Here is a 19,225-nt window from a genome sequence, read left to right as displayed (position 1 = left end):
GGGTACATTGAAATAAAAAACTCTTGAAAAACTAGACAACTGAAAATTTCGAAAATTAGAATTTAAAAACTAAGAATGTGAATATATGAAAATTTCGAAATTTACGAATTTGAAAATTTCTGAATCAAGGAAGTGAAAAACTTAAGTTTTCAGAAATTTGGAAACCTAGTGATTTAGGAATTGAAGAATTTAAAAACACGAAAATTGGAAAATTGAACAATTGAAAATCCGGAAAACTAGAAACATGGAAAAGCGGAAACATGGAAAATCATATAATTGTGAATTGTTAAATTGTAGAATTATGAAATTGTTAAATTACATAATTACAAACTCGAAGAAATGAAAAATTGAAAAATTGGAAAACTGAAAAATTGAAAAATTGAAGAATCGAAGAATCGAAGAATCGAAGAATTGGAGAATTAAAAAATTGAAAAATTGAAAAATTGGAAAACTTGACAATTTAGATATTTAAATACATTACAATTACAAAATTCGTAATTTTAAAAAACGACTCCCACACCGACTCTAGTCCAACGTTTCTCACGCGAGGACACCAATCCATATTTCAATGTGCACTAAACGCCATGTCTAATTACGGCGTTGCTCATAGCGTATAAAAAAGCACAATCATCCTGAAAATATATTGAGTGCTAGGATGAAGCGTGCAGTCATTGATGCCCGTTCGATACGAGCGTATAAAACGCAACACGGCTACGTGTCCAAGATTGCCGATCGTGCCGCATCGCGTGATTAACGCTGCCGAGCCGCGCGGACTAATTAATTGGGCTTGCTCCGAAAGCGAATATTAATCGTTCGTAGGAGGGCCCCTGGATCTCGATTAGGATCTCTCGAGGTGCTTTTCTTCGCCGGAGAATGCTCGAGGGAAAACCGCCCGCTGCGAAACCGCGACTGACAACTCGATACTTATCGCTGGCACAAAAGGACAGCAGCGAGATAGATGTCTCGCAACTCATTTCTCGTTTTTCTTCGTTCATTTTTTTTCTCCTTTTTTTCTCCCTCTGTAGTTCACGACTTCGCCGCGTTCAAGTCTGTTTCCCGATCCCGATGACTTCTTTCCGTTACTTTTTGCCGGGGTATGCCGAGCGAACACTGAAAGCGAACCGTAATGAAACCAGAGATGTATCGTTCCCTGGCGAATAACGAGTTTTATATTTCTAGCTGACCCGTAGGGTCTGAAAGTTCCAGTAACGAGATTGAAGTTTTGCACCGGTGACGATTGGCCGCTACGAACAGGCTGGAAAATTACAGGAGCGGTAATTAGTTGCGTTCGAGTTATGCTCTCTCATAACCGATTTCGTTTTTAATTCGCTAGACGGTGCACATTGCACCCGGTTAAAGTCTACAAGCCGATGTAACTGCGATACAGTTAAAAATTACACGGGTCCCTGGCGACCCGTAAATTTAAGTAGCTAAAAACTGACCGTTGCGATTTTGGTAATTTGGAAAATTCACGCTTTGATTCTTGCGCAATTAGAAAGTTGCACAATTTTGCTCACTTGAAATGTTTTTATCGCTGTCTACTCAAAAACAACCGTAAACTGTTATTATTTTAAAACGTATTGGTTTATTTTATTTAAATACTATAAATTTTGGTTATTAGTGGTTTAATTACCATACTATAAATTACGGGAAATAGTTATTTACTTATGCGCAACTGAAATTAATTAGTTAAACAATTTTAACCATCTGAAATATTTTTATTGCGGTCTGTCAAAATTAAGCGAGATATTATTCCAGTATTATTTGTTTAATTATAATAAAAGTCAGAGGCAGTGCTTATTATAAACTTGTATTAAATGGAAGGTTTTAATTTCCCGCAATTAGAACATTCAACAATTTTACTCATCTGAAATATTTTTACTGAAACATCATTTCAGCGTTATTGGTTTAATTACAATGAAAATCCGTGTAAATGGTTATTTTTAAATCGTTTGAAAGAGAATCTTTTAATCCCGCGTAATTGCAAAGTTGAACAATTTGATACTACTGGTTTAATTAAAATAAAAGTTGGAGGAAATGTTTGTTGTAATTTTATCTGAAACGTGATTTTATAATTTTTTTATATAGATCTACTATACCCGATTTCATATCAGTACTTTCAATTATTCGTTGCTGACCGAGTAAAATGCTGATACATATATGGGGAGCGAAGCACCATCAATCGTTGGGTATTGCGCAATTAGATTTTAAATTCAGCAATTTTCAATTTTAAAACATGAAAAATTTGGAAATTTAAGAAATTGAAAATTAAGAGGTTTGCGAATTTGAAAATGTCGGTTGTTAGAATTTGAGGGTGTAGATGTTAGGTAATTGGCGAGTTTAAAACTTTAGCAATTTAGATATTTAGAATTATTTAAAAATTGAAAAATTAAAAAATTGAAAAATTGATAAAGCTGAGAACATAGAAGTACAAGAATTAAAAAGTTTAGAAATTAGAAATTCAAAAATTTTACAGTTTGGAAACTTTGTGATTTGAAAGTTAAAAAAATTAGAAATTTAGAAATACAAAAATTATACAATTAAAACACGCAAATTCTGACTTTTGAAAATTCGAAATTTCTAAATCTAAGAGCTTGGGAATTTTAAGATTTGAAATTTAGTCATTTTGGCAATTTGGAGATTTGAAATTTATTGAATTCAACTTTCAAGTTTTATTATCGTCAAAATTATAAATTACCATTCTATATTAGAGCAAGTTACTATTAATCTATTAAAAAATAGCAGGATTGAAATTAAGAGAGGATGAAAACTTTTGTAATCCACTGCACATTCAATAGTGATGGCTGTAAAACGAAAATTTAGTCAAATGTCATGGTGGCTTACGAATGTGTAAACAAAAAGTGAATTTTTTTACTGTTACTTTTTCGCTTCGTTTTTTTTCTAGATTATCGACCTTTGCGCTTGCAGCATTTGTGTAGTACACAACGTTGTTTACAGGTTTTTTTTTTATTTACATTCTTTTATACTGCAAGTGTTGTTATACTGTTACTTGAAAAATTATGTGTTTTTATATCCTTAAAAAACACAGAAATTCCGTTAAAACTAATTCACAAAAAAATCAATAAATATATAGGAAAGAAAAAATACTAAAACATTTTCAATTTGTACTAAAGTTAATGTATTTAAGAGTATTATGATTTTCGTCATAATTAAACTAATAAAAAATTTGAAATAATAAAATGAAGATAAAGTAGTTGGTATTTTTTAGAAATTGCTTTAGGGTTTGGTAGAAATTGGATAACAGATATCTCATATTTCGATGAAAAGTCAAACAAGAAAACTTATATGATTCTATATAATTATTTTAACACAGTTTCATCTGTGAAACGAAAATAGAAATAATTTGATAGAAAGTTAATTAAAATACGAATACTTTTTTCTTCATTATTGGAATAATATTTTTTATTTGTTCAAACTTTTAATTTCCCTAATGACTATATTATTTAATTGTATCACCGAAGTAACATTAATTATGTTTTTATGTATTTTGCTAATCAATATGTGCAATATCTACATATATGGATAATTTTTAACCTACTAATTGTAACAGTTTATAAATGCCTTGTAAGGATAATTTTTACATATTTTATATATTTATTTCATATTTGTTGTTTTTTAGTTTATTTGATTAGAACATTTACAAAAAGTTTAAGAAACATAGATATATTTATTTTTGGCTAAAAGTATTATTTTTATTTTAGATTTAGATGGTAGAAATTCTTGTTCTCCTGAGGAACACGAGAAACGTGAATATTGTTGATATTGATTTTATATCGATGTCAAATATTCATGTATTATCTGTCTCTGACATACCTCCACCTATGGGAATACGATGCAATTTTCAGTCGTAATATTACGATTTATGCAACCGCATATCGTTTCCATGAACGATAACATTGCGAGTTACCATAGTACGCTTTTTTGACTTCTTTATGCACATATGTTCAAAGGTACAATCAATTCGTGTTCCGATTCTAAGAAAAATTTTAAGAAAAATAGATTCTATATTCTAAGAAAAATAGATTCTCCTAATATAAATGTGATGCTCCTATAATTGATATAATAATATTACAAAATTTTATTGTACGTTCAATATATTTTTTGTATAAATAAATAAACAATACATTGATATGTTTGAAAATTTTGTTATAAGAAACTTCTATATTTTTGAATGACCAAATACTCAGTTTCCTGAATTGATACAATAGATAAATTGCAAAATTCGATAATTTGATATTATTGTACTTTTAAACTTCTGAATTTAAAAACTGCCAATTTTTAGTTTCTAAATTTTTTACTTTCTTAATTTTTATATTTCTATATTACTTAATTACCAAGTTTCCAACTTTATAAGCTTACTAACTGTGTTTATTCTTTAATTTTGCAATTTCGCATTTTCTAATTCTTTAGTTTCGTATTTTTTTAATTTTTTAATTTTTACATTTCCATACTTTCTAATTTTCTAACTTCCAAATGTTTAAATTCTCAACTTTCTACATTTCATATTTTTATATTTTTGTATTTCCAAATTTTCTTCTTTCCAAAAATCGACGTTACCGACTTTGTAAATTAATTTCTTAATTTTTTAATTTCTCAATTTCTTAATTACTTAATTTTTTAATTTCTTAGTTTGTTAATCTCTTAAATTTAATATTTCCATATTTAAAAATTTGCAAACTTCTAACTGTGAATATTACAAATTTTTTAATTTCCCAATTGCAATATATTTAAAGGATAATTTATTATATAAGACGATTCCAAAAACAACTTCAGTACCTTCATATTTGCCGTTTCTTTTTAACCATAGATGCCGTTGCGCGAAAACGATGTTCCTCCTCTCTAATATATTCGTTTTCAGTGCAGCTTTAGTCACATGTTAACCGACATAAAAGTTCAATTGATACATAGTTCCATTAAAGTGTGATTCGTTATGTTCTAAAATTCGATTTCCGTCAGTGACCAATAATGGGATCGTTTACCTTCAATTTCTTCGAAAACATCGGTAGTTGGCGTTAATTATTTTCCGTTGAAGAAGGAAGACGAACGTAAACGACAAAAACACGCAACCGTCAGAAATAAGCAAACAGCGGAAGAAACGACGGAAGGGTAAATTATACGTTGAAGCTTATTAAAACTCGGCATTATTAGCTTTTTATCGATGCCAAAGTCATCCCTCGACCAGTTTAAAGGAACGCGTTAACGAGCTCTTTGCGATTACATCTGGACTTCGGAATAGTATAAACGAGCGATATCGCGGCAGGATAAACGAGACTTGAGATTACCGTACGACGGTTGCTCTTCTCGTTTCCGTTGCTGTCGCTGGTCTTTAATTTTTCTCTACCGTTTCTCGACAGGTATACTTGGGTGCAACGTAGGACCTTTGGACTCCGATTGGTAAGTCAATTTAATAATTTTTTAATTTTTCAACATTTATACTTTTCAATTTCTATACTTTTAAGTTTTACGAATCTTTTAACCGTTAAATTTTCTCGTTTAGAACTTTCTAGAATGTTTACGAATTTTTAAATTTCTAAATTGTTCAGTTTTTGAACTTTCATGTTTCTAAATTTTCAAGTTTTCGAGTCTTAAAGTTTAAATGTTATCTCGTCTTAACATTTAACGATTCTTAAATGTTACAATTTAATTTAAAAATTTTATAATTTTTAAGTTTTTAAATTTTTAAATTTTCAAGTTTCGTCATTTCTATATTTCAATCCTTTTGAAATTTTTTAAATATTCACATGAATAAATTTCTAAATTTTTAAATTTCTAATTTTTTTACATTTTCAACATCCTACATTTTATCATTTTTTAATTCTCATATTTAAACATTTTTTAATCCCCAAATTCATAAATTTCAGAATTCTAACATTCTCCAAATTTTCAAATCCCGCAAGTTATAAATTTCCAAATTTTCTACATCTTCAAATCTCTAAATATTTAAATGTTCAAATTCTCAAATTTTCTATATTTCCAAATGTATAAATTAAAATATTTATTAATTTCAAAATATCTAACACTGAAAGTTTGTAAATTTAAGAATCTGTGAATTTGTAAATTTAAAAATTAAAAAATTAAAAAATTTTGAAATTCGTAAAATTAAATTTTTACGACTCTTTAATTTGAAAGTTTAAGATTTCACGGATAGAAAATTAAACATTTTTAATTTGTACAAATTTAGATTTGAAAACGAAAGTTTTCTGAATTCGAAGATTTCTATATTCCTAAACTAAAAAGTCTAAAACTTACAAATTTTCTAATTTGTAAATTTTTAATTCCTAAACTCCGGAATTTCGGAATTTTAAATTTAGACAATCCAGAATAAACCATATTCACAAAAAAGGATATTTCTAATTGAGATTTTCAACACGTGACATTAAATGTGCGTGTGCGTGTTGAGTGATACGTGAAGTCTGTCGCATGTCTACTCGAGTGTGTCTTGATTCTGTTACGCTGTTCTAAGAAAGTGTGCGTCGTGCGTTTTTGCTGAAATACATATGAATTGAGTAAACAGATTAGCGAGCAGATTTTGAAGCATATTTGTTGCATTCTGAAAATAAGGAAATATCAATTATTTTTTCACCCCATACTGTAGCTATTTATAAAAAAAATTCTATAAACTGTCCTGTGTTATACACAATCAGGAATTTAGTACTCTTCTTATTAAAATACTACAAATTCCTTTTTCCACTCACTCGCGTATAAGTCAAACCATGACAGACACGGAGAATCAAATTTTGTCAGATAATCAAACTTTCTTAGTCCAGTACCCTCAGAAAAATTGTCAGAAGTGCCGAAAGGCGACTAATTGAGGGTGGGGAGGGTAAAGAGTTTCCTAATGAGCGAAAGTGAGTTTACAATATATTACCTTCAATAATTAAAATTTACTAACAACATACAAGCTATCTTTAAAGTCGGATTTCAACTGTACATTTCAGAAACGACATTAATATGGAAAAAAGTTTCAAATAAAAGTTGTAGGATATCAAGGGCAATATAAGATCGTGGCGACCATTTAACCTTAGATGGTCGTTTGAAGGTCACCTGAACATCTTCTGTTAAACAGAAGACCCTATTTTTTATTGCACGTTCTTGTGACCCTTGTCCAGACGTTTCCAAAACACCATTATTTGTTCTTTTTGCAAGTCATTCTTAAGATACAAAACTTCAAGGTTGATGCACAAGTAGCGTAAATCTGATCGTGCAAACTTCCCATGGTACACCATCAGTAATCTCGACGATATGTAAACTTTGAAGCTTCGTATCTTGGGAATGACTTGCACAAGTAGCAAACATAGGTAGTATTTTGAAAAGATCTCGACGTCTGCAAAAATATACAATAAAAATGAGGGGTTCTATTTAAAAAAAATAAAGACGACGTTCAAGTGACCTTCAAACGACAATCCCATTCTTGCCACTATCGTTCCTTTTTACGTTTAAAGCAGTTTCCGAAATATAAGGGTGGGACTTTAGAGATACCCTGTACAGCTTGCTTGTACGATATGTACCTTCACATGTCATAAATAACAAATATCCGCGTTTCAGTAATTACATTATAGGTAATTACGTAGACCGTAAATAATGAAAGAGAAATAAAATGGATTCATAAGCAAACATATGAAAATCGTAAATTCAGTCAAATATATTCAGTTGTAAAGCAATAAATGCCTTTGTGTTTAATTAAAGACACTCGTTGCAACGACCTAATAACTTGTATTTTCCTATCAAACGATTGATGCGTGCTCGTCGACAACAAATATCACAGTGTAAATATTCGTCGTCAAACGAATAAACGGGAAATATCAAGTACATCGTTAATAAAATTTACCTTTTGTCTCGAATTGAAATGAGAGAAAGCAATAGAATAATTAACGAACGAGCACATCATTGTCTCGGGATTATTACAAATATGTACATATCAGCGCGGATTTTTACGGTTATTAAAACGTAAACGCATTTTGTTGTCGTTTTTACTCACAGCGAAATCTTTCGGTAATAAATTACATTTATGATATTGAACTTATACGGTTCTTTTTCGGAGTCGGTTCGGTGTCAATGAATGCAACGTCGTTATTACATATTCAACAATAAAAGGGTATGTATAATTGTAAAACGCATGCACGTAATGCATAATCCAGAAATATAACATTGCGCTAATTAACAGCTGAGATTTCGTATGTTTTTTGTCCAAAGTTTGCATACTTTTGATCGATATGTGAATTACGAGAAATGAGAAAAGAATAATAGTAATATATGTACTCAAATGTAGTTGTAAATGAAATTAGATGAAAACATTTAGTATAAGTGTTAAAATAACACTTCAGAACGATTAAACTTATTAATTGACACAAATTCGAAAGTCATTGAAACTTTCGAATACCCAAATTCTTTATTTTTCCAGAATTTAAGACTTTTATAAATCTTATAAATATTTCAAATTTCATCAATTTCACAATTGTTATACATTTCATAGACGCAAATATTTTAGATTTTACGAGTTTTTATATTTTTAAATTCACAAAATATATGTGGTGTATGTGTGTGTATGTACTATGTAATTGTATGAGCGGCATGGGTGCATGATATGAATGAAGTTTGCGCTCGGCTTCAAAATCCTCGCAAAACGAAGTCGCATGTTGCACGACTTAGAAACTAAATATCTTCTGTCCTTGCCTCTCCTGACCAAAACAACATAAGATACATAATAATTGCCAGAGCTTATCAGTTTTCCAAAAGCCCCAAAAATCCCCAAAAATAATACTCGGAGTACATATTCGGTGCTTGTACTTAACCGTTAAGAGGTTGATTATACCTCGGTGTAGTTTTGTCATTTTCATTTCACATATTTAATATATTTATATCCCCACATTTCTAAATCACCAAATGAATATAAAAATATGAAATCTACATCAATATGCAACGTGCAACGTGCACCCCGGGGCCCGCGAGTTTATCCATGGACACTTGTTCTGCCCATCACTGTTGTACGCAATGAATCGTACCTTTTTGAACGGATGGCGAACTAAAAATTTTCGTTGAAAATCGTTGAATGAAAGGTTTTATAGGCGCATTTTTATAAAGTACTACCAGTCACGGTGTCAGTACTGTCAGTTAACCGTAAAATAATCTGTTTGAAGAGGCCGACGAGCACCAAATGCTCGGTGATAGGCGACGAACGAAGCGAAGCGTGGTCATTCCGCAGGCAGTTCGCTCGTGAATATTGTACAATATAAAGTGCAATTCGCCACAGTCGGTTGAAAAATGCAGGATGTCTATCAATAACTGCGTGACCTCGGCAACTTTTGCGACGGGGGACACGTTTTCGTCGGATTCAACTGAAATTTATTAAAATGTTATTAGCTCCTCAGGTACATATTTTGCGGTTGATCGCTTGATGAACAAGTGCAATTACTTGCATTAATATTTGGACACAGTACTATTCCTGCGTTTATTATTTTGTATGCGTTTAAATATTCATTTATTAAACTAGAATAAATTATATTCATATTACGACTTATGTAATTGTAATCCTGAAGTTAGTTGCAGGTAATTTTCCCTATTGTTCTGGTAAAACTTGAAACTAACTTACGATTAGTATTGCAAATTAAAATAGTAAGTCTCAAAACTAAAGTCCCAGATAAGTAAAATCCAAGTAATATAGGGTTATAATTATTCTGAGAATATTGTATTATATTCCTATATAATTTTATCTATTTTTTGAAATAGAAATGCATATAGGAATCCCATCCAAATAAAACCCCGTCTCGACCATTCATTTATGAATACAAATGAACAGGCCAAACCGTGTCAGATACGATTTTATCAGAGAATCAAACTTTCTTAAAGTGGGTCAAAATCCTTAGAAAAATGGTAAAAATATCATTTATCAGTTGATATTTCAAAACAAATTTTAGCAGTATCCCAAAACAAAGTTTAGCTTATCTCAGATTTCTCTTGCAAATACGTGCTTCGGCACAGTCTCCACACACGCTAATTATTTGAAACAGATGAACGAAATTTCGTTCATCACTAAATAGTAATGTCAGATTCTTTAAAAATTGTTTTAGCTACTATAACTGGAAGCACGAGATTACTCGTGTTCGGTCAGCAACGTTTGGGCATGAAGGCACGAGTTAACTTTGGACTGGCCAACAATGTGTTAATATCGCAGTATTTCTCGTCGAACACGTATTTCATGTTAGAACAACTTAATCTACTATTATTTTTCTTTGCGGTGTATATCGATAATAAAAATGAATCAACTGTATGTTCGATAACTTCAACCGTGTCAACGGGATGCAATATTCCAACGCATGAAGTGAATGCTAAAATAAGCTCCTGAAACATTTTACGAGCAGACGAATACATTCCTTTTTACGTATAACCCGTTGACCAGGAATGCTCGCGATCAAGAAGAATAACAACGGAAGTATACGCGGTAGACATTGAGCAGTTTATGGCGCAAACATTGCTCGACCAAGTGTATTTCACTCGGTGGTGGAACTTGGTATCCGAACGATCGATCTTTTCTGACTGAATAAACATTCACTATTTGATATAAAACGACTTTGCATGTTCACCTGTGAAAATATTTCTGTTTCCTCAGTCATGTCACATATCGCCGAGTGTTTACAAACAGGTAATAATTACTGAAATGTGTATTTTTATGGATTTGCTTCTTTTTTCGACGATTTTTGAAGCGGTGAAATTTCTGCGAAGGCAATTTTCCATGTTTCGCGAATGTTTTTAATCGACGGGGAAAAGTATGTAGGATAATTGATCAGAAGGGACATGTGGTCACAGAAGTGTTATTTTTAATGAGTTGACTGTATTTTAGTGCTGACTTGGCTCCACAGGAACGTGATAGGTGATGGATGGCGTTCGCAATGTAATGATAGAGTAACTTGTCATTCTGGTATATAGAACTGAAACAAGCATTAATTTTATTAGCACTCAAGAAGTAATTACTTCGTCTATTTTATTTATTCTCGTGAAGTTACTGTTAGACCTTTTACGTTCGCAGTAAAGTGAATTAAAATTGCAGTACTTTGTGCATTTATACCTATTTATACAATGATTTATAATTTATATGATCAAGATGAATTTTATTATCGCTTTTATTTATTATATTTATTATTCTAAATCACCAAATTTCTGAATATAAAAATATGAAATCTACATCAGTGTGCAACGCGCATCGTGCACCCCGGGGCCCGCAAGTCTTCAGTTTATACGATTTGTAATGTAAAAATAAATTAAAGTTGAGTGGTATTCAGTATCATTACTCTCTCATGTATGTACTCATATAATCTTGTAATAACATATCATTTTATGTTGTGAATTCAAACATTTCTTTTCCCATTACCTTTCCATTACTACGTTGTAGCTAATATTATACTATAGCAAAATCTTATATAGCCAATGTTGTATTATCGCAAAAGACTATTTCCGAAAAATACAAAATTAGAGATTAGATTTGATAATATAAAACAGTCAGAATATCACTGACGGTATATCAGATTCAATCGATGGTGTAGCTGTTCTCATTAACAGATATTACATTTTCAATCCTTCATGCTCTAAAATGTCAATGGATTGTACGAAACTCTCTTGGAACTGCAGATTATTGATGGTGGATATAATGAATGGAAGAATCCATTTTAAGTTAGAAGCGATTGGAAAGTGGATATTCGTTAATGGACAATACTAAGCTGCAAATTGGTGAATTCATCGGGCATTGGAACATAAAACCGATTATTTCATATCTATGAATGATTAATCTATAATGTATAATATACGAATAATTAATAATACATTTACGTGGTCAATTGTATCTAATTTCAAACTTTAAATTGATATGATATGAATGCCATCCTGTGAAATTATATTAGACTTTTTAAATCTTAAAATCAGTCATACAATGAACAAAAAAAAATATTGATACATCCTAATTTTATTTGCAAAATAAATAAATTAGATAATATTATTAAAACGAAAGGAACGCACACGAACTATTAAAAGAATATTTAAATCATGCATTTTATTTTTGTTCCTTTCTCCAATATTTTTTTGACTTTAAAATTTTTGTTATTTCTTTATCATTTCCGTTGTTATCATTATTGAGTGACATGTTTCATAAAATAATATACTCGGTGTTAATAAAATATTTATACAAATTTGTTAGTACTTATTTGACCTATATACAACATCCATGTTTGATCAATATTTGTTGGTTAACTAAATTATTGCTTCTTAATCCATTAAGCTATTAATTTATATTCAACTGTAATTAAAAATTCAGTAATTAAACTGTAATAGAATATGTATACACAGTTTTCAAGGAAATTTATTAGAAAAGGAAAGTTGATCACAGGCTTTGCAGTGAAATAATTTCTCCAATTTTCCTATTAGTATTTCGTTAATTACTTAATAATAAAAGTACGATATTTTAATGTACTTATTATCCTGTCGTTGTACGTGCACTAATTTGCGATTGAATTACACACGTTTTCATTACGGAGTTCCAACATGTTTTTTTAGGTACTGTTCAGGTTTCACTATAAAAACAGGTCGAAACATTACTGTAACGTAAATGCATGCAATTTAATCGAAAATTACTTTACATGCTTAATGATTTGATAACAGGTATACTAAAATTGAACATGCGTACTGTTAAAAATAAACCAATCAATGTTAAATTGTACAGTACAGCACAATAATTATGTAAATTCTTAAACAGTAATCATTGCATATTGTAACTAACATCATTTTGATTGTAGAATTTCTAATATTTTTGTGAATAAATACTCAAATAATTTTTTACAAATATTTTTTGCTTGAAATCAGTTTATGTAAAGTTAAACAATTAAGATAAATTTATTTTGGGTAATAGTGACGAAGGAAGAAGATAATGAAATATGTTATTGAAATATGTAATATAATTTAATTTTACGTAACTGATATTTCAGATATATTTAAAATATTAATAATATTATACAAAATTACAGTTCATATAAGAATTTATAAGAATCAGTTTGTGAAACATTACAAATAGTTAATAAATAATTTATTAAGTTTGATAACTTTTAATGATTTCATAAACTGAAAATTTTAAATTAACTATTACAGACCATAGATTGGATTCTCATATAAAATTACAGGTTGTATTCAGAATAGTACCAATTACAATATATTACATGCAGTAAAATAACACTAATCCAGTCGATATTATTCCTGAACTATTAGAAACAATTATTAAAGTTAAAAAATTGAACACAAAATACTAGATCGACATAAAGTATGAAAAAATGAAGAAATCCATTTACTTTCATCCACACAATTTTATACAGTTTTACTTTCATCATTCCATCCATTTAAAGGATATCCTAAACATTCTATTTTATTCTTTTTGCACTTTATTCTTTCAGTAATTACTATAACAATTTATTAATACGAACGTGAGCGCAATGACAAGTACAAAATACCATATTAATTAAGAAACATGACTGAATTTAAATCCTTTGACTCAGAAACATGTATCTTTTCCATTTTATCCCTGACTGTACACGTAATCGTTCAATTTAATAAGTCAGCTTCGGTCCAGAATCGAAGGAAGCATCAATAATCTATCGCCATTAAGATTCTTTAACACGCGAGAGAAATCGAACAAATTACACCGAGATAATCGCAGCTCGAACAAATTGCAAACTACGACTTTCTTGCGATTGCCAACGATAACACAGATGAGGTCTCAGCTTAAGGTCGATCAGATTACGGATTTATCTTTTTTACTCTCCAACCGATGATATTGCAATCTGTTTAACTTTCTCCTACGCATCGCTTATCACGATAGAAAATATTCTGATCATCGTAAGTACAATGCGCCTACGCGTGAGCTACGATAAAAGGCAGCCGACACTCTCTTACCGGATAATTCAGTAAATTTTTTCCCCCATTCGTGAGTTATCTAGCAATTCATCTTCGTCCGTTTAAACGTGTGTACACACTGCCACGAGATAGTTATGAACCGGCATAATAAATGGCACAAAGGGAAACATTGTTGCCCTGATCGTCAAGCATTGGCTTCGTTTTCGAGCTGACATGGCGGTGTAATTACTTACTTCGGTGGCATTCGGCGAACAACACCCCGAGCTTTGTTCATTCTCGTGTCGAGCGGCCCGATAAGATCTCCAGTATTTTTTCTCCTTTTCCCCGTTTTTGTAATTAGCCTGGGAGACCGGCTTTGTTGGAAGCAGTTAATAATAGGAGCACGTTGGTGTAAGTCGACCATGTTTAGATCAATATCGTCTCTTGTGGGTCAATGGGGCGTCTCTACCTGTGCGAGTTGATCGTGTGCATATGAACTTCTAATAGAGGCCAATGCGATTTTCTAGCGGTGTTACAAGTGTTATGTACAGTTTCGCCGCTTAACGTATCTTCAGCCAGGGTCACTAATGGCGCTAAAGTATTATGCGTTCAAGACATTATACACTTCCTGCGGTTAGTTCTTTTTTTTAACCCCTTAACTTACAAATTTCTCGACATGTTATTATTCTAATATTGAAATAAAGAACGGCGTTGAATTCAATTGGTATGAACTCAAACCTCGATCTGTATACAAACATTGTATGTCACTTTGTGCATGTCTCATTTGAAATGTATAATGTGATGTTATAAGTCACTGGGTTAATTTATAGATGCTATTGAGATTACGATAATTTAACCTTGCCATATTTTGACGAATCTGACTTGTGACATACTTAGAGTTTAAATCTGATAAATGTTGGTCGAATTCTAATACGCTTCAATTTGAAGTTTAAGTGCAATTATCCATTGCATAATCAAGGATCACTGAATATAAAGTTGATATAATATTTTAACTTCCTGCATTTGTTTTAATATTGTAGCGGTGAAGAATGGTCGACACATCTGAAAAATAATATCGCAAGCGGTTTAAAGATTTTAAACCGTTTTGGGCTTTGGTCAAAGATTTTAATTAAAGATTTTAATTTGGAGAATACAATTATGATCGTTGATCTCCCAGCTTGACTGCCCAAACAGTTTTGTCCCTATTCTAAAGAAAAAACTTTCATTTCGATCCTCTCTCAATGAAAAAAATTAAACTACAATCATTAATATTGCAAATATTTATATTAACAATATTTTATACTACATATTACTAATTATATACAGGGTGTTACCTGTAACGCTACTCACGATTTTTCTTCCACTAGCAGCCACCTTACGAAAAAAAGTTTCGAATAAAATTTGCAGGGTATGAAGTGCACAATAGATATTAGTAAAGCAAATTTTGAAAACAGTTTGTTCTCTTGGCAAAGTCAAGGTCACCTTGGGTTTTTTAAATAGGAACATACATTTTTTTTTATTCATAGCTTTAGAGGATATTGAGACGAATTCAAAACATATATTATATTATATTTTTATTAACATATTACTCGATTTACAGAAGTGGAAATGTAAAGTAAAAGACTGGAATATTATGTGATGGAAGGCGGCATATGTTACATTTTGAACATGTAATTAAATAAAGTGTATTTTTCTTATATTCTAGTCGCGTGTTTACTTTCAGTAATCTCTTTGGAACCAAATAATGGTTACCCTAACAAAGTCAAAAGCTAAGTACTTTACATTTTTCCACTTCTGTAAATCGAGTAATATGTTAATAAAAATATAATGTAATATATGTTTTGAATTCGTCTCGATGTCCTCTAAAGCTATGAATAAAAAAAAAATGTATGTTCCTATTTAAAAAACCCAAGGTGACCTTGACTTTGCCAAGAGAACAAACTGTTTTCAAAATTTGCTTTACTAATATCTATTGTGCACTTCATACTCTGCAAATTTTATTCTAAACTTTTTTCGTAAGGTGGCTGCAAGTGGGAGAAAAATCGTGAGTAGCGTTACAGGTAACACCCTGTATAATATGTTCTAATAATGTTAATATTGTTAGTTATAATCAGTAATTAATATTGCTAATTTATAATAATGTAAAATTTATAAAAATAATATTCGTGGCAACTAATATTTTGCATGTAAAAATAAATTCAAAATCCGTGTAAAGTAATATTATGAAATGAGCCTGAAAATAAATCCTTACGCCCATATATTACATTATTCTCAGCTTTTACGTATACGAAAATAAAGGATCAGGCGAAATTAATAATTCATTACTTTTTTGCGAATTAATGCAATATGTGCGTCATTTCTAAAAACGCATTGAATATTTAAAGTAACCATGAATAAATTAGGACCACCATTTATTCTCACCGTGAATTTTATACAAAATTTTTTAACCAATATTTATATGCAGCATCTCAGTGGAGTCGAATAAAATACACCAATTTATACTTATGGCAACAATATTTGTTGAAAATAAATAATTTAATAAAATAAAAATACTTATAAAATAATTATAATTGTTACATTTGATAACTGAGAGAATTTCGTTTAATAATAAAGTACAAAGCCCTACAAATTCATAATATCGGTTGCAGAAAACATTAAAAAAAGACAAACGATTTTGAATAATTTTGTAAACCTTTTTAAAAATCAAATTTAACAGTAATTTTCAAATAATACATACTTTCAGTATATTGCTTAGATTATCTGTATATATGATTTGAAATTTTTTAATTAATATGAATGCTGACAAATTAGCATTGCAACAACAGAATTAATAATGATACATACTTGCTAAATACAGTTTAGAGACAAGTTTAAATTAATGACATGAAGAAATGATTTTCGACTGAAAAGATTTAGACATTGATATGGGGAAATTAATGATCCATCATTTATAATATTGGTTGCACGAAATCATAAAGATCCTATATTACTTACTAATTTTTTTATGCATTCGTAAATAAAATATTAAGATATAAGAAAATACTTAAAAATACTGTTAATATTAATAGATCATGAGATATTTCCTGCTTATAATTTAAGTATTGTACCAAAATTAAAAATATATTATGCATTCTTTCAATGTTATAACTGAATACAGCAGAATCGGTATTTGCAAAAAAATATGCACCTTTGTTAAAAAAAACTGAAATGTACATTGAATTTTTACCTGATAAATCGCTTTTGAGTTTAATTTCATGAATTGTTATTACTTTTTTAATACTGGAGCTTAATATTTGTTCGACATTGTACGCGAATATACAGGAACCGGCCCTTGCAAAAAATATGTACTTTTTCTTTAATAAAAAAGAAAATACAAATATACATCAAACTTTATAGTTCCCTTAAAAAGAAGCAAATGTAAACGTACATCAAACTTTTAAACGAAATGTCTCACTTTTTAATTTAAAATGTTCGACGAACTGTTAACATTTTTCAACGTTAAACCTCAAAACTTTTTTTCGCAAAATGTACGAGAAAATCGTCTGATGTAAAAAAATGCAATTCCATTTAAAAGGTTTTTCTTAACATTTTCGGATTGACTGCCTATACAATTATTTCTGTTATATTTTTAAATAATCCACAAAACAGTTGCACAAATTTATAAATTTACAAATTTACAAAGTTACAAAGTTACAAAGTTACAAATTTTCAAAATTAAGAAATTAAGAAATTAAGAAATTAAGAAATTAAGAATTTAAGAATTTAAGAATTTAAGAATTTAAGAATTTAAGAATTTAAGAATTTAAGAATTTAAGTATTTAAGAACTTAAGAATTTAAGAAATTATGAAGTTAGGAAATTTTGAATTAAAAAATGAAGAAATGAAGGAATTAAACATATTAAGAAATCACATATATAGAAATTAATAAATTATCATGCTAAAAAATGAACATATTAACATTTTAACGCAAAAGGAAATAAACAAACTTAGAAATTAAACAGTTAAGAAATGTGGTAATTTAAAAATTTAAGAATTGTAGAAATACTAAGGTTGAGAAATGAATCAAGGCTTTAAAACAGATCATGAAAGACACTTGACTTCCATAAATATTGTCATACAACAACATAAATCAAGAACTCTATCATACCGTCAATCACCAAGTCAAAATAGCGGACCTAAATCCTTCAACGTGATAGGATCTTCATCCGAATGGTTAATCGTCGTTTGTCAATTTTCTTCCAGTCATCCAATTCCGTAGGTATTTCCAAGTAATCGCGCGAAACGACAATCCAAATTCCCCGACGCCCACACGTTTCTTCATTCTCGTCTCATTAAGGGGATGCAAAGATAAATCATAACGAAAGGTAAATCACGTCGCTTCCAGCAATGTTCGCGCATTACGCAACGGCAAAACCTTTTGAAACGCTGCCGACCTAGCACGCGGTGGACCCAGAAAAACTATCTCACTCGATCATCGGGTTGCCAGGATAGATTATCTAATGTCGGATTATGACATTGGAAAATTGGGTCGTGCCGGTGGTTGGCTAGGCACGTACGATTCGTCAAGCCGCCGGTCACGGTGTAACTGTGTCCCACGAGTCTCTGGTAAGATCGGATAGCGGATACTCGACGAACGGTTGTAGCTTTAACTAACATGACAGTCACTTCCCCCCGAGGGACACGAGCAAAGGATTACACTGCTACCACGCGATCCTTCGGCGCGATCCGTGTCATTTACTGCGCCAACTATGGCTACAGCTTGTCAAAATATCTTGGTAAATAATTTTATGTACCAGAACCTTGGTATTTGCAAACGAACCTCCGTTGCATTTCGTCAACAGATCACAGGACTGAGATTGGGTTCGACTACGTAAGCATGCACTACGTAACTTCTTGTGAAGATAATTATTTACACTAACGATTCCCAACGGACTTGAATAACCTGAGATATTTTGCCAAGATTATTATTGTGAACGTATTGTGACATTTCATTTAAGGAATCATAGGAGACCATATCTTCCATGCGCCTTCACTAGCAAGAATACCATTTAAACTATATTATACAGTTTCTTAAACCCTACAACTGTTGCGCGTAACACTTTCTCGTATTTTTGGAAATGACCGAAATATTTGAGTGGAGAGTTCGTAAGACACGTAGCATCATATAATACTCACATGAAGTAAGTCATTTAATGTATTAAAAATTAACGTGAGATTGAATTTAAAAAATTTTATGGGATGAATGTTTGTTGTTTTTAAAGCTAACTAAAATGGAACGTACTGAGCTGATACGTCATGACACACAAAGACCGCAGTGTCATTTTGTCCCATGCAGTAA

The 19,225-nt window shown here is 30.7% G+C and overlaps 1 protein-coding gene and 1 long non-coding RNA gene across 3 annotated transcripts in view; one reads left to right on the top strand and one right to left on the bottom strand.

The window, feature by feature from the left end:
- The window catches only part of LOC100877207 (neural cell adhesion molecule 1), a 349,161-nt gene that overhangs the window by 284,119 nt on the left and 45,817 nt on the right, over positions 1-19,225 (bottom strand). The window lies entirely within an intron of this gene.
- LOC143265328 (uncharacterized) overlaps positions 4,909-19,225 on the top strand; it is an 85,885-nt gene continuing 71,568 nt past the window's right edge. The window contains exons 1-2 of the long non-coding RNA XR_013039753.1: positions 4,909-5,127; positions 5,376-5,415. This is a non-coding gene — a long non-coding RNA (uncharacterized LOC143265328). The remainder of the gene's footprint in view (positions 5,128-5,375; positions 5,416-19,225) is intronic.

Source organism: Megachile rotundata, chromosome 10 (assembly GCF_050947335.1).
Source record: "Megachile rotundata isolate GNS110a chromosome 10, iyMegRotu1, whole genome shotgun sequence".
Classification (NCBI taxonomy): Eukaryota; Metazoa; Arthropoda; class Insecta; order Hymenoptera; family Megachilidae; genus Megachile; species Megachile rotundata.
Note: the sequence above shows the minus strand (reverse complement) of the source record. Positions and strands in the feature narration are given on the sequence as shown.